The sequence below is a fragment of the Choloepus didactylus genome, chromosome 7 (assembly GCF_015220235.1).
Source record: "Choloepus didactylus isolate mChoDid1 chromosome 7, mChoDid1.pri, whole genome shotgun sequence".
Lineage (NCBI taxonomy): Eukaryota > Metazoa > Chordata > Mammalia > Pilosa > Megalonychidae > Choloepus > Choloepus didactylus.
Window position 1 is genome coordinate 92,653,258 of NC_051313.1, and position 14,296 is coordinate 92,667,553.

The 14,296-nt window shown below is 36.6% G+C and overlaps 1 protein-coding gene across 2 annotated transcripts in view; it reads left to right on the plus strand.

Annotated features, from left to right (window-relative positions):
- KHDRBS2 (KH RNA binding domain containing, signal transduction associated 2) overlaps positions 1-14,296 on the plus strand; it is a 696,964-nt gene that overhangs the window by 674,406 nt on the left and 8,262 nt on the right. Inside the window, exon 15 of one of the 2 annotated variants that reach the window (XR_005218033.1) lies at positions 10,211-10,267. The exons of the other annotated variant lie outside the window; for it this stretch is intronic. The gene's annotated coding sequence lies outside the window, so the exon portion shown is untranslated. Of the gene's footprint in view, positions 1-10,210; positions 10,268-14,296 lie in introns of those variants that run through there. 2 annotated transcript variants of the gene reach the window in all.

A 14,296-nucleotide genomic window follows, 5' to 3' on the forward strand; every position in this document is an offset into this window, starting at 1 on the left:
TTTTCTTTTCTGATATTTCAAGTGTAGATAACCACATCCTTGATGCAGATGTCATCTTGAGTCCGATAGTAATTTCGGCTAGCCAGTGGTATGCTGGAACCTAAGAGCCGAATAGGAACAACTCAACTCTGCATTCAGTGACCTAGCTTTGGTGGTGGCTTAAAGTGGACCCTGGTGGGAATATTTACCCAGGGGAATTTACAAATGCAACAAATCAAGGCTTTCTTTTCTTTTGCAGAGAGCCAGTTTACCAGCACACCATTAAATTAAATGCACATTTTAGAAGAAGAAAAAGATCCAGTAGAATTATATGTCCATGTAATTAAGGGGATAGCAGCCTTAATAAGAGATAGTTAAAGAAGATCTATGTTTTAGATGCCGCTTAAAAGAAACATTATATTGTTAGACTTCCTAGGCTCAAATCTTTTATTAGCTGGCAATTAACCTCCCTATGACTTAGTCTCCCTATCCTTAAAATGGGAACACAATAATACCTCCTTCATAGGATTGTTCTGATGATTAAATGATACATGTGATGCACTTAGAAAAATTTCTGGGATGGAGAAGGTTCTCAGTAAGTGTTTCTGTAAGTATCAATAGGAAGTGAGACTATATGGTTTTTTACACTCTGCTCCTAAAAGACTCCCTAATTTAGTGTTACTTTTCTTTTTGAGGTTTTATACATACTTCCATAACAACTTCCACAGTTTTGTGAAGAGCTATTAAGTAAAAGCACATCAAATAACTTTCAAATCCATAAAGCACAGTATAAATGAAAGGTGGAATAATTCTGTTAAAGACATCATCTTGAATTTTGTTTATACTGCATCTTTGACATGAGCATCAGATTTTTCTTTAGGCAGTTACTGCTCCTACAGAAGCAAACACAGATGATGCCCAAATGAATAGTTTTAGGCAATGGCATTTATCAAAATACTATAGGTCACTAAATGTACAAAGACTCGAAACAAATCCCAAATCTCAGTGGCAGGCCAGCTTGATAATGTAAGCAAATAAGCCTTTGTTTGATAATTCAGATTTTCTGATGTGTAAAATGTACTAGCACAGCAAACAGAAAATCTTACATGTAGACTAAGTTTTACAAAATAGGCTATTACAATGCGATTTCTTTTAGAGAAAGAAATGGGTTTGTCTTTTCTGGTAAGAGTTTCCAGCCAAATTAAAACTAATTTTTCCATTGTGCATGCAGATGTTCCCATTTACTGATGCCCTTCTGGCCAAGCAAAGCAGAAAAATAGGGAAAACATATTTTACCTATACTCAAAGCTTCTAAGATTCCAGCTTTTGGTGTGTAGGCTTCCTTTTTCCTTTGAGATTGCCCTCTGATTCTATATCTTAGCTCTCTTCATTGGATTCTGGGCTGGTCCCGGGCCTGTTTGCCCTTGGATCCATTCCTTGCCTTTCCCTTGGCTCAATGGGAAGTGGAGGGTCTGACCCCTGAGGCTTCCTTTCTATGACAGCTGACCCAGCTGGCTTCCAGCTGGCTTCTGCCAATAATGGGTGAGAGGTGGGGACACCGGTGGGAGACCGGAGTTTGGGAAGAACGGAGAAGCCAGGGTATTTCTCTGGGCATTCACTCTACCTCCCACACCATCGAGGGCAGCAGCTGTACCTTCTTTGTCTACAGCTTTGTCCATACTCCACCTGCCACTCCTCTGCCTGCCAGGTTCCAATTCCATCAGGTGACATCTCCTCTACCCTGTCCAGAACTAGTTATGAGTTCCTCTTGATACCAGTCTCTAGGTTGCCTCACTTTACTCTGCTTTGCTTCTTCTGCTTCCTTCTTTACTTGTTTCCTGCTTTAATCAATTCCTTGTATTACATTCCCACTATTCAAATATTCCAATTGGTTCCCATTTTCCTAATTGAACCCTGATTGATCCAAGCTCTAACTTGGGCCACTGGCTTCTACTGAATTCTTTGGCAAGTGAACCCTGTTAAAAATGCACTTCTGTACTCATCATAAAGGCCTCAGAGACTGTTTGTAGGAGGAACCCCTCCATTCACTGTTCCCTTCGCAGTTCCCCCATCGTAAAATGATGATTTTACCTCGAACCTGCTCTGTGCCAAGTGCCTGAGATGGAGGCAAAGGAAATGCATTTTCCTTTGATTCTGTTAACATTGGTGTCACAAGACAACCAGCCATTACACTTGATTGTTCTCCTATCCTGTCCCCCTCTTCAGGCCACATCTTTCGAATCACTGTAGGAGCTGATTTACAGATGGTTGGTCTATCAAATGTTACCACCCTTTGTAGAGGGTCACAAAGGATCACAGGGTCCCCAGATCCATTTCCATGTATGTGAATGATAGGATTGGAATATGCACCTGTGAGCACTTACCTTTATAAAATTCTATTCCTATTGCTTTCATTCCAAGGAAGGATATTTGGGCCACAAAACTCCATATATCAAATCAGATCTATGAAGCCAAAATTAGTTCTATAAATACATTCTTCTTTCAGAAGTTTCAGGCTAGGGTTGTGGCATCCCATGCATTTATTAAACTCATTTTGGACTGGTTGAAAAGGATTTTGAAATATGCATTAATGCTGAGTTTTCAAAATAATATTTTGTAAAGGTTTTTCTCATTTTTCCCTATACCTCCATGCTATTGCCCTGCTCATGCTCCTCTCCCTTCCTGAAATAGTCTTCTTTTTCCTTTTATTTTCTTTTTGTTGTGTTATGACCAAATAACCCTCTTTCCAGGAGTGTTCCTTAGCCTCTCCTACTCAGCCTCCAAGTGACACTGCTATAGCCCGCACCCCCAGACCCCGTTCGTTTCCCCATGCTGCTTGTATAAAAGGATCTGTTCACATCTCTCTGTCTCACTTCAGACTTTTGGCTCCATAAGGAAAGGACTGTGTTTCATCTTTGCAATGCTGGTGCCTGATAATCCCTTGGCACTTAGAAATCATTCAAAACATGTTTGTTAAATTGTTTTTCAACAATACTCTGAAATTTCCAAGGCCTCTCATATTGGATAAAAATGAGAATTTGGATCTTGGAATGGAAGTTTTTGTTTTTTGGATTTTTTGTTTGTTTGGTTGGTTTTGTTTTGTTTTTTGCGTACTAAGAAAATTGACTAACATACAACAGCCACTAGTTAACTTCACAAGATGCCTAGTGTTTATGCCTCACTCTAGGAATACTTTCGTACCAGAGGAACAGTCAGTAGCATTTTAACAAGTTTAGGACAATGCTTCTATAATCTTTACCTTATTATATTCTCTTTCACTAGAAGTTGTATCCTCTTTCTGTATTTGTCTTCCTAAATTTGAGCCCTTGTTCAGTGTCCATCTAGATACATTCTCACTGCCTCCACCATCAATTAAGTAAATGCCATGTCTCTAACACATTTCCTTTAAAACGAATGAGCTCAACCATGCTGTTTATTCCATTTATAGTGGCTCTCTTTGCACATTTTGGTCCATTGCCTCTGGTGTCATTTCTCATGCATCTGTTTATTCAACCCAATTAAACTCAGAGCTTTGCAGTTAGAAGTACTTTTTCTTTTATATTTCCTCACAGCATGTTCACAACATAGGCATGTGTGCTAAATGTCTTCTAGATTTTACCAACATCCCTGCTAGCATTTTTAGTTCCTTGTTGCATGAAGATGTTAGAGTGCTCACTCAGCGATTGGATTGATGGTCATTTGGTCACCCACACAGGACATAGCTCCAGAGTGGAGATCCCTTATGCCAGAACAAAGATTCTGTGGGGTAGGCTGGACAGCACAGGGACTCCAAGAATGCTTTGCCTCTTTATTTCAAGTCAGGAGTATTCCTCTCCTTTGCCTCCTTTCTTCCCAAGGACTGACTATGGCCCCTCTAGTAGTTCTCACTGTTGATCATTGGTTCTCTGTTACCAAATCTATTCATTTTCTTCATAGCACTTTTGATACAGTGTAATTACTTACATATGTAAAGCATATATAGAATAAGTATATGAGGTAAATAAAGCAGTTTAAATTTATATAAATGTATAAAATAAATAGATATAAAGTATAGAAGTAATATATACCAAAAAAACCATATGCATAACTGTGTATGTATGTGCATGTTTTTTTATATGCATATTTTATATATTCATATTGTCTTTCCTTCCACAGATTTTCTTCACCATTACTTGCTTCACCACTAAACACCAAATCTAACACAGAACCTGGCACATAGTAGATGCTTATAAATACTTTATTAATAAATAATAGATGAGGGTATGAATCTAAGAGAGCAAAGAACTCCTCCCAATCACTAATCACATTGGATCTTAACTTCTGCTGGCCAAAAAAGTGAAGACAGAAAAAAATTAAAAGCATAGGAAAAGAAGGGAGTCAATGTTCTCCTTTACTACAGAATTTCATAGATTTACAATCTCTCTTCTCCAAGGAAGAGACTCCCAGATTTCTCAGTTTTTTAACTGAAGAGGGACTCCTCAGTAATGCAAACTACAAATATTGCAGCAAAAATGCTAATGATTCCCAAATAGTGTAGTAAAAAAACCTAATTGGCCTTTCTTGCATTAACTGTGGCTACTTTTATTTCTTCTCTAGCTGCACAATCCTGATATCTTTGGAATATATCTATAGCATATGCAGGCCTTTCACCTATATAAAAGTTCTGATGACTAAAAAGAAAGTGTAGGGCATAATTATAGAAATAAAAAGTAAGTGTAGCAGTTGACAACAAAAACTATGAGCCAGACTGCCCAATTTCAAGACCTGGCTCAAGTGTTTTCTAGCTGAGACTGTGAGCAAGTTACGTAGCCTAGCTTTGCTTCTGTTTCCCCATCCGTAAAATGGAGTTCATGAAAGTACCTAACTCATAGCCTTTCTTATTGAATTAAGCCAGTTAGAACATGCAAAGCCATTAGAATAATGCCTGGCACATAGTAAACATTCAATAAATGTTCAGCATATTTTTATTCTTTGGGTTATTATTTTCGTTACCATCCCCAAAGGAAGGCATGTTAACATTTAATACAGAATGGCTGAATTTCCATGAAGACTGATCAAGATTAAAAAAAAAAAAAAAAAAGAATGCTCAAATATATAATAGTAGGAATGAAAAGGTAATATAGCCATAGATGAATTAGAAATGTAAAACGGCAAAGTAGAAAGTTAGGATTCTAAGGTTTTGTTATGCCCTCTTGATAAACAGGTTTTTTTCTTTAATTCTTAACCCTGGTAGACAATGTTGCTTCATATATCTTTTACACACTTAATGATTTTCCACACATGTACTTTAAACACTTAATGATGAAGATTACTCTTATGCATCTTCTTTGGCCCCAAAAGATTTTATTACACTCTACTTTTTAATAAACCTTGGTCTTTTCTTCTCTTGTTACGAATCTCGAGTGATTTAAATCAATGATGTTTGAACTTATTCAAAGCATATTCATATTCCCCATATTATTTGAATTTCTTTGCCTCAATAAGAATGGCATTTTTAAGGTTTCCATATTTTTTAACTGCATAGCACAATACAAAAACATCTTTAGCCCTTAAAAAAAGAAAGAAACCTTCCCCACCTGACTGTACTCTTACCTGCTTATTTATTCTTTATGGATGTATGAATGTATATTTGAATTTCATTTAACAAATATTTATTTTCTACTATGTGCCAGGTACTGTGCTAGAACTTGGGAAAAAAAAAAAGCAACAAAAAAAAACAGTGAACAAGACAGACAAAGTCTATGTTTTTCAGGTGGCCTAGAGTCTATTGAGGGTTTGGGGCAATTAAAAATAAAAAATACGTAATTTAAAATAACCACTAACTGAGACAATTGTCATGCCAGAAAGAAATGAAAGCCTTGAGAGAGAATTATGGGAGTGGGAGTGAGAGGGTTGAGGGCTATGTTAGACATTTTAGGCAACACCTGAAGCAAGAAAAGGAACCAGCCATTCAAAGACTTGGGAGAAGAGCACATTCTAGACGGAAAAAACAGCATCACAAAGACCCCACTGTAGAAAAGAGCATGCACAAGCAATTGCATCTGTCGCTGGACACTGGTGAGTAGTGGAAAGAATGACAGGAGAAGAGCTTGGAAGGGCAGTATAGGCCAGATCTTTCAGGGTTTCCAGTTTGGATATCTCTATGTGGAAAAGAAAATGATTAAAAGTTATTTAAAAAAGAGCTAGTATGATCTGATACATGTTTCAAAAGGTAGCCCTGGTTGCTGTGTAGAGAATTTATGGGAAGGGGTAATGAGTAAAGACAATCTAGCAGAATATTAGAGTAATCCAAGCAAGAGCTATTTGTAGCTTAGACTTGAGTTTTGGCAACAGAAGTGTGGACAGCTGGCTATAAGAGATGCTCATGAAGTAAAAGTGAGAGAATTTGGTGAATGATTGGATTTGGATGTGTGAGAGAAATGGAGGAAACCAAGTATGACCGTTAAGTTTCTGCCTCAAGTAGGTGACAGATCCATTCACTGAAAAAGGCCATGAGCATTAACAATTGAAAGCATTTGGTTATATGTTTGTCTCCACGAGTCTATCCTTAAAGGCAGAGCATGTTTCATCTCAAAATTCCTGAGTCTAGCACAGCACCTAAAATAGAATGCCGAATAAATATTGTCTAAATGAATGAGTGAATGAAGTAATTAATTAAACACCTTGACTCTAGAGAATGGGCATTAAAAAAAGTAGCGATGATAATGTGGTATTAGAGAAGTTCAGGTCATTGGGGAAGGTTAAGACATCTTTTGATTTCATGCTGATGGTATTATTATCCATTGTTCCTCCTCAATCTCAAGTAGATTCAACCCTCACCATGAATAAAGACATTGGGACACTGAGTTCACATATATTGTACCATAGGAATTATATGTAGAGATAATAGAATAACATCTGAAAATATTTTAAGTAATGAGGAAGGCAGCTAATTCCATAAAAACTCAGGGTACCATAAAACTGAGGGCCATTTCAAGTATATCTTATAATATTATATTTGTTTGTGTTCTGGTTTGCTAAAGCTGCCGGAAATACCATATACCAGAAATGGATTGGCTTTTACAATGGGGGCTTATTAGTTCACAAATTTACAGTCCTAAGGCCATGAAAATATCCAAATTAAGGCATCAAAAGGTAGATGCCTTCATTGAAGAAAGCTCGATGGCATCTGGAACACCTCTGTCAGCTGGGAGGGCACATGGTTGGCATCCCCTGGTCCTTTGCTCTTGGACTGCATTGCTTTCAGCTTCTGTTTCTGGTGGCCTTCTCCTTAAGTGTCTGTGGGTTCTCACTTAACTTCTTGAGGGCAAGCTCTGGGCTTCCTCTCTTAGCTTAGCATCTCCAATCATCTGGGTCTGTGTCGGCTCTTAGCTCTCTTAAGGACTCCAGTAAACTAACAAAGACACATCCTGAATGGGCAGGGTCACATCTCCATGGAAATAATCTAATCAAAAGGTCCTACCCAACATAGGTCTGCCCCACAAGACTGGGTCAAAAGAACATGGCTCTTCTGGGGTACGTGATAGATGCAAACCGGCACAGTTTGGTTTTGCTTCTTCACTTTAGATGAAGTTAAAATAATTAAACAATGGTATTTTAGGTCAAGTGTATAAGAGCTGAATCTGAGTCACCTCTGAGATAATTTTGGTTCTTGATAGCACCCATTTATGTGATTCAGTGCTTTATCTTTTGTATGATTTTCATTTAAGAGAGCAAGCCTGGTCTAATATGTTATAGATGAGTTAAATCATTGCTTCCACATATTTTATTCTCAGATACATGTTCGTAATTCAGAATTTGGTCTTTGAAAACAAAACTAACTAGTATTAGAGAAGTCCGTGGCCTCTACATCAGGGTATTAAATGACTAAGTTATAATAAGAATTCATAAATATTTCATATTAATTATGAAAAATAAAAGGATGCATAAAAGATCATGGAGGCTAATTAATTAATATAAACTTATCTACACAAAAGATCTCTAGACATGTGATGTTAGAATATATCTACTTCTATAACCATGAGACAGAATTGGTTATAAGACATGCCATATATTTAATAAAAACTTTTTAGTATTAAAGAGAAATAATCAGCAAATTTTTGGATACAGATTATTAGAAGCATCCTGATTTCAAATTTTAAAGCTTCAGTTAGTAAACCTTACAACTGTTTTTTAAAAAACAAACCCATGTGTATCACAGCTGACTGAACAGAATTATGACAGGGAGGATTGGTTAACAATTTTTTGAGAGATCTGAATGTGTCTTATATAATTATCTATAATTAAGTATAATTGTTGATAATTACATATTAATTGACATAAACATTTTGCTTTACTGACTTAATGATATCTGTTTGTGAAAATACTGAGTCAGGTTGGTCCATACTTTGAGAGTTACAAAAAGTAAAATTATAATCCTAAGTATAGAAATCCTCGCATACCAATTTATTATTGTTGCTATCTGTAAACATATTTTGCTAATGATTTAGCATTAGCATTTAGAGAAAGCCTTCACAATCATTCCTCAATGGTCTCATTTTATCCCTAGAATCATAACAGTAAAAGTTATAAACACTATAGAGGTGGCATATTTAAATACATATTTAAATATGTGCCATCACTTCTCAGCCTCATGACTAAGATCAAGTGTAAATAATACATAAATACCATATATATTAATTTTCTGCTTGCTATTTCCTGATAAAACATCACATACAAAAGAGTCCAAATACTTGATAAATGTTTGTTGCACAAGTAAATGGGGACAACGTACTAAAGAGCCACATGTGGTATTCTAAAAAAAGTGATAGCATCAATACCATCTTGAAAGGTAAAAATCATATTAAAATAGTTTGAATATGCACTTGCATAAATTTTTATTTATGATAGTAATCATCTAATGTGGAAGAAAAACAATTAACAAAATAAAACAAAACTTCCTAAATAATGTCTGGTTGATTAAATGAGACTATTTGTACTTGTATATTGATTAAGATCAACATAGCCCAATTATTATGGAGTATTAAAAAATGAAAGGGTAAGGTACGTGTTTTTCTGAGAGATAAAGATGGTGTTGAGTGTGCTAGGAACCATAGGGACTTCGCTGAACATATGCAAAAGCCAAATTAAAAACGCCTTTATAAATTCAAGAAATCAGTATTACTATCTTCTTAATAACAAGCAAATAAATAATATAGATTGAGGTACACCTCCATAATTTCCAGATGCTATGTTTTTTGCACACCCAATATAATGCCCATATAATTTTTTGTTTTTCTAATGTAAGAAATTATCCTGTAGAGGTGAGAAGGAATACATATATTTTTTTAAATCTACAAAAATCAACACAGAAGAAGAAAAGTCATTGTCTTCTGAGGGACCCACACATGGTGTGTATCTCTGGCCCTGAAGGTATCTGCATCATCCAAGAGCCAAAGGCTCGAGATAAAAATTGTTTTAATGCTCTTGGTACTCTGTGAACTTATATAGTGTCTATTTTGGAAAAAAATACTTCTGTTTATAGCACTGTGTGCTCAGTTATATAACATTCCTATAACTGGATGAAAACTAGGCCATGTTTTGATTTACTTCATTCTCTATGGTAAACTGATACCAAATGAAATCATCAAAAGGAAAGAGTGCCACTGGGTGGAAACACTTATGTTTTCTAGCTTGTCCCATGTCCTGCCATTGAGTGACTGAAATGGTTTTAAGCACTTGGCATGGATTAACAAACTTAATCCTCTGAACAATCATATGAATGGGTATTATTTTATCCCCTTTTTGCAAATGTGGAGACTGAAGCTCAGAGAGATTAAATAATTAGTCATAGTTATACAACTTGTAAATGATAAACTGAATAAAAGCATAGGAAACTGTTCAACACACATAAATGCATTTGTTTATTGGAAGTAATATGAGTGATGTTACCACCATCACAAAAAGCAGCCTAAATATTTTAAACTGGAAAATTATTCCAAACTGAGGGTGTTATTAAAGGTTATTGTGGGAGCCCTGGGCCCCCAAGTGTCTTGAAGACTGCACACAGCAGTTTGCTTGACCTAGGACAGTTGAGGTCTGACCTATTCTCCTTGTAATATCAGGTGCTAAATGTAATGTATACCTAAAACCACCTCCTCCCTGAGACTCCCTGAGATACTGTTATCTAAAAGATGCCTATAATCCTTGCCTCCTTCCTGTTGACTACAATCAATCCCTCCCTACATTGCAGGACCCTGCTCCCTGCCTTATGCTCTCATACCCTGTTGGAATGTTGAGCCCTTATAACCAGCTTATCCAGCCCCCCAAAGTGCAGACTATTTCCACATTGTGCTCTGAACATGCCACCTTTCAGAGCAGCTCCTGAATCCATTCAAAGAAGCTCCTGATTTCAGGGCAACGTGACTCGACTTCCCCACCCTATAGGTAAGTCCTATAATAAAAGCTCATGTCTCAGAACGTGTCCAGTGCTTTCCTTAGTCCTCTGGCTATAAAAGCCCTCTTGGGCTATGACAGTTATATAAAGAAAATAAGGGGAATCTATTATCATATGAGTCAGAAACATAAGCATGTTTTTATTTCCTGACAAATGTTTCTGAGCATTTAATGTGCTGTTATGCTCCATAAATCAAGAAGACATGTAGTTTTCCTAACACACTTGACCAGCAATCCCTCCACCTTCCAAACACAATTCATCTTGTGGGGCTAGCATTCCAGGGAATGCTTTGGAAATACTGACCTGGAATATCCTTAAGTGAGCCATCTGTCTATGCCTTAACTCCATGAACTACTCAACTGCCACATTTCCTTCATGAAAACTTTCCTATCCACCACCATACCCAGAATTTTCTGTTTTCAAATATTTTGAAATGTCTGATATGTACCAGTTAGCTGATATTTATGACACAAGTTGTAACTAGGAAAATAGGAATTTTTAAATAAATAAATACACACACATGCACACAAACACACATCAAAATTTACAGAATACACAGTATTAACAAATTCAAATGAGCATTTCTCTAAGTGGTTAACTTGGGGTTAACTTGGGGATCCATGCATCACCCAAATAATTTTTTTAATTCTTTCTTGGAATTGACTTGAGAGAGCTAGTTTTTAAGTATCCTCAAGACAGTGTCATCCTTTCAGGGTGGGAAGATATCTGGAAAGAACCAAAATTATTTGAAGCAAGTTGGAATTGCAACTCTCAAGTAATGAGATTAATTTTCTTGTGAGACTTAGAAATTGGTTCCTAGAACAATTCCAAAGGTGGATTCGAGCAGGTATGTTTGAATATTATGGCATTGTTTAAATAGTTGCCTATATGCACTACTTGCCTACTCTGGGGAAGTAAATGCAACATACAACTTTATTTTAGAATTGTTTTTGTTACATTATGTAAGGCATTATATATTTAAATACTTTCAAGAAATTATTTTAATTTATTAAATTCTTGGGTATAAGACAATATGTAATAAGGACATGATGGCACATAAGTGAGTGCCAAACCTGCAGGTGTTCAAGGTAAAACAAACACAAAACAAAAGAGAAGCTTCTGTTGTTGAAGTAAGGAGTGGGAACGAGGTATATCATCTGGGTCCTTTACATCCGCTAAAGTATCCCTTGAAGTATCTCCTCAAAACTCTAGGTGCCATGAGACACATTTAAGGATAGAAAAACAACTAGATTTTACTTTGAGAGACCTGGATATGAATCTCAGACAGGCTATGTACAGACAAGTTACTATCTCTCCAAGTCTCAGTTTCCTCATCTACAAAATTTTAGATTTGAGAGGCTGATATGTGACAATGAAAAATCTGTACTTAGCCTGCTGCTAAGCACACATTATTTGATGACTTGAATTTGTGAAAGCTTTGCTTTGCCTTGATCTTCAATGGTCTTTGCATAGAACTTTTAATATTTTAATATGGGCCCTTTAGCCAATATTTATTAAAAATATCCTAAGCACAGACTATTCTACCAGATACTGAAGATACACAGAGAAACAGATAACTTGTATTCTCAAAGAGTTTAAGTTTGATTGGAGAAATAAAACTCAAACTGTGTTATAATATCAGTAAGAGAAATATTTTAAGAAAGAGACACATGAATAGAACTGTAGAGAGAAAGAGGCTAATTCAAATAAGGATCAGGAAAGAGTTTTATGGTGAGGTATCATGAAAAGAAGAATTGGAGGGCTTTCAAGTGGAAATGTTTGGAAAGAGATGCTTTAAATAAAGGGAATATTTTAAGCCAAAGCATAGAGACCCAAAAGTATAGAGAATTTTCAGGGAAGAGCAGTTAGTTCAGTTGGTTTACAGTTTCAAGTGCTTGAAGGAAGTCACAGTAAGAAGGTGGTCTATGGACAAATTTGTAAGACTGAAATTCTAAATGAACAAGAATGGACTTTATCTGAGAGGCAATGGTAAACCGCTGAAAGTTTTTAGCATGAAAATGACAGAAGTGCCATGTTTTAGGAAGCCTGATTTCAAAGTAACCCACTTTGGAAGTGTTGGAAAGAGAAAAGATTGGAAGCAGAAAATCAGCAGTTAAGTTGTTGAAGTAATCCAAAAGAAAATGGAGGTATGCCTCTGGAATTTCCATTTAGGAAGGGTATAGAGGTGGTTGAAAGCTGAGAGGGTCGAGGGCCTCTTTGGAAGCTGTGTTTTCATATTAAGCAAGAGGTTTTAACTTAGACTGTGTTTATTTGTGGTGGCTTTGGGCACGTTAATGAAAATAACAGAGATTAGAGGCTTCTTTGGATCATAAACTGAAGGAGTCACAAAGCTGAGCTTGTCCAGGAAAACAGCAACAAAAATGGAAAGATAGGAATGATTATAAGAGAAAGTTAGATTCTGAAGATCTTGGCAATAGATAAGTCTAATGTTCAAATCAACAATTCAGCTGTTTCTGTCTTTGGCTACCTTTTTCCTTTAGTGTTTGCCACTTGACCATATTCACAATTTCTATCTCAACTCACCTGATCCCTGGTATATCAAATAAAGGAAAGTTTTCTTCACATCATTTCTCTTCCCTGAAATTGAGGCTGAGTGGATCCAGTTCAGCTAGCAGAGAAAAAGAAATAGCCTTTGCTTTTTACAGGGTTGTTGATCATTCTCAAGATAAATGAGTAAATTATTTTAGGTCAGTGTCTGGCTATTGTGTAGACTCTATCCTCCTTCAGGACAGGCAGCTATGAATAATAAGATAGGGAAGAAAAAGGTAAAGAAACCGGACTCACTAGGCACCCAGTATCTTCTGTGACAAGCAAGGGAGTAGAGACAATGCAACCAAAGGAATGATTTCATATGTTGAATTGGTTCTAGGTGTTGGGTTGAACACTGGAAAATGAAAATCCATTCAAATTTCTAGAGTCTCTTATGTTAATAGTTGACATCTTAAATAATTGAAAGCGTACTCCTACTCTGTCTCACTGCAATTATATTTATATATATTTGCGTGTGTGTGTGTTCCGATTTGCTAATGCTGCCATTAAGCAAAATACCAGAAATGGATTGGATTTTATAAAGGGGGTTTATTTGGTTACAAAGTTACAGTTTTAAGGCCATAAAGTGTCCAAGGTAAGTCATCAACAATTGGGTACCTTCACTGGAGGATGGCCAATGGTGTACAGAAAACCTCTGTTAGCTGGGAAGGCACATGGCTGGCATCTGCTCCCGAGTTCTGGTTTCAAAATGGCTTTCTCCCAGGACGTTCCTCTCCAGGCTGAAGTTCCTCAAAAATGTCACTCTTAGTTGCTCTTGGGGCCTTTTTCCTCTCTCAGCTTCTCCGGAGCAAAAGTCTGCTTTCAACAGCTGTCTTCAAACTGTCTCTCATTTGCAGCTCCTCTGTCCGCTCCTGTGCATTCTCCACATTTGTCCCTCTTGGCTGTAGCAAAGCTCACTCCTTCTGTCTGAGCTCATACATTATAGTATAGTATAGTAAACTAATCAAGGCCCAGGGTGAATGGGCAGGACCACACCTACATGGAAATTACCCAATGAAAGATCTCACCCACAGTTCAGTGATCACATCTCCACCCAGTCAACAACTAACAACAATAATACATTTCCTGCCCACACAAGACTGCATCAAAGATAATGGCATTTTGGGGGAAATAATACATCCAAACCAGCACAATGTATATATACTATATGTGTATGTTTGTGTGTTTTTATGTATGTGTGTGAATATAAACTTTTTGAAGAAATAGTAAAACTTACACTGAAGTGGAGAGCATAATATAATCAACCCCATATACCTTTCACTCTACTTCAATAATTATCAATGTTTGGACAAATGTTGCCAACTTTTTAAG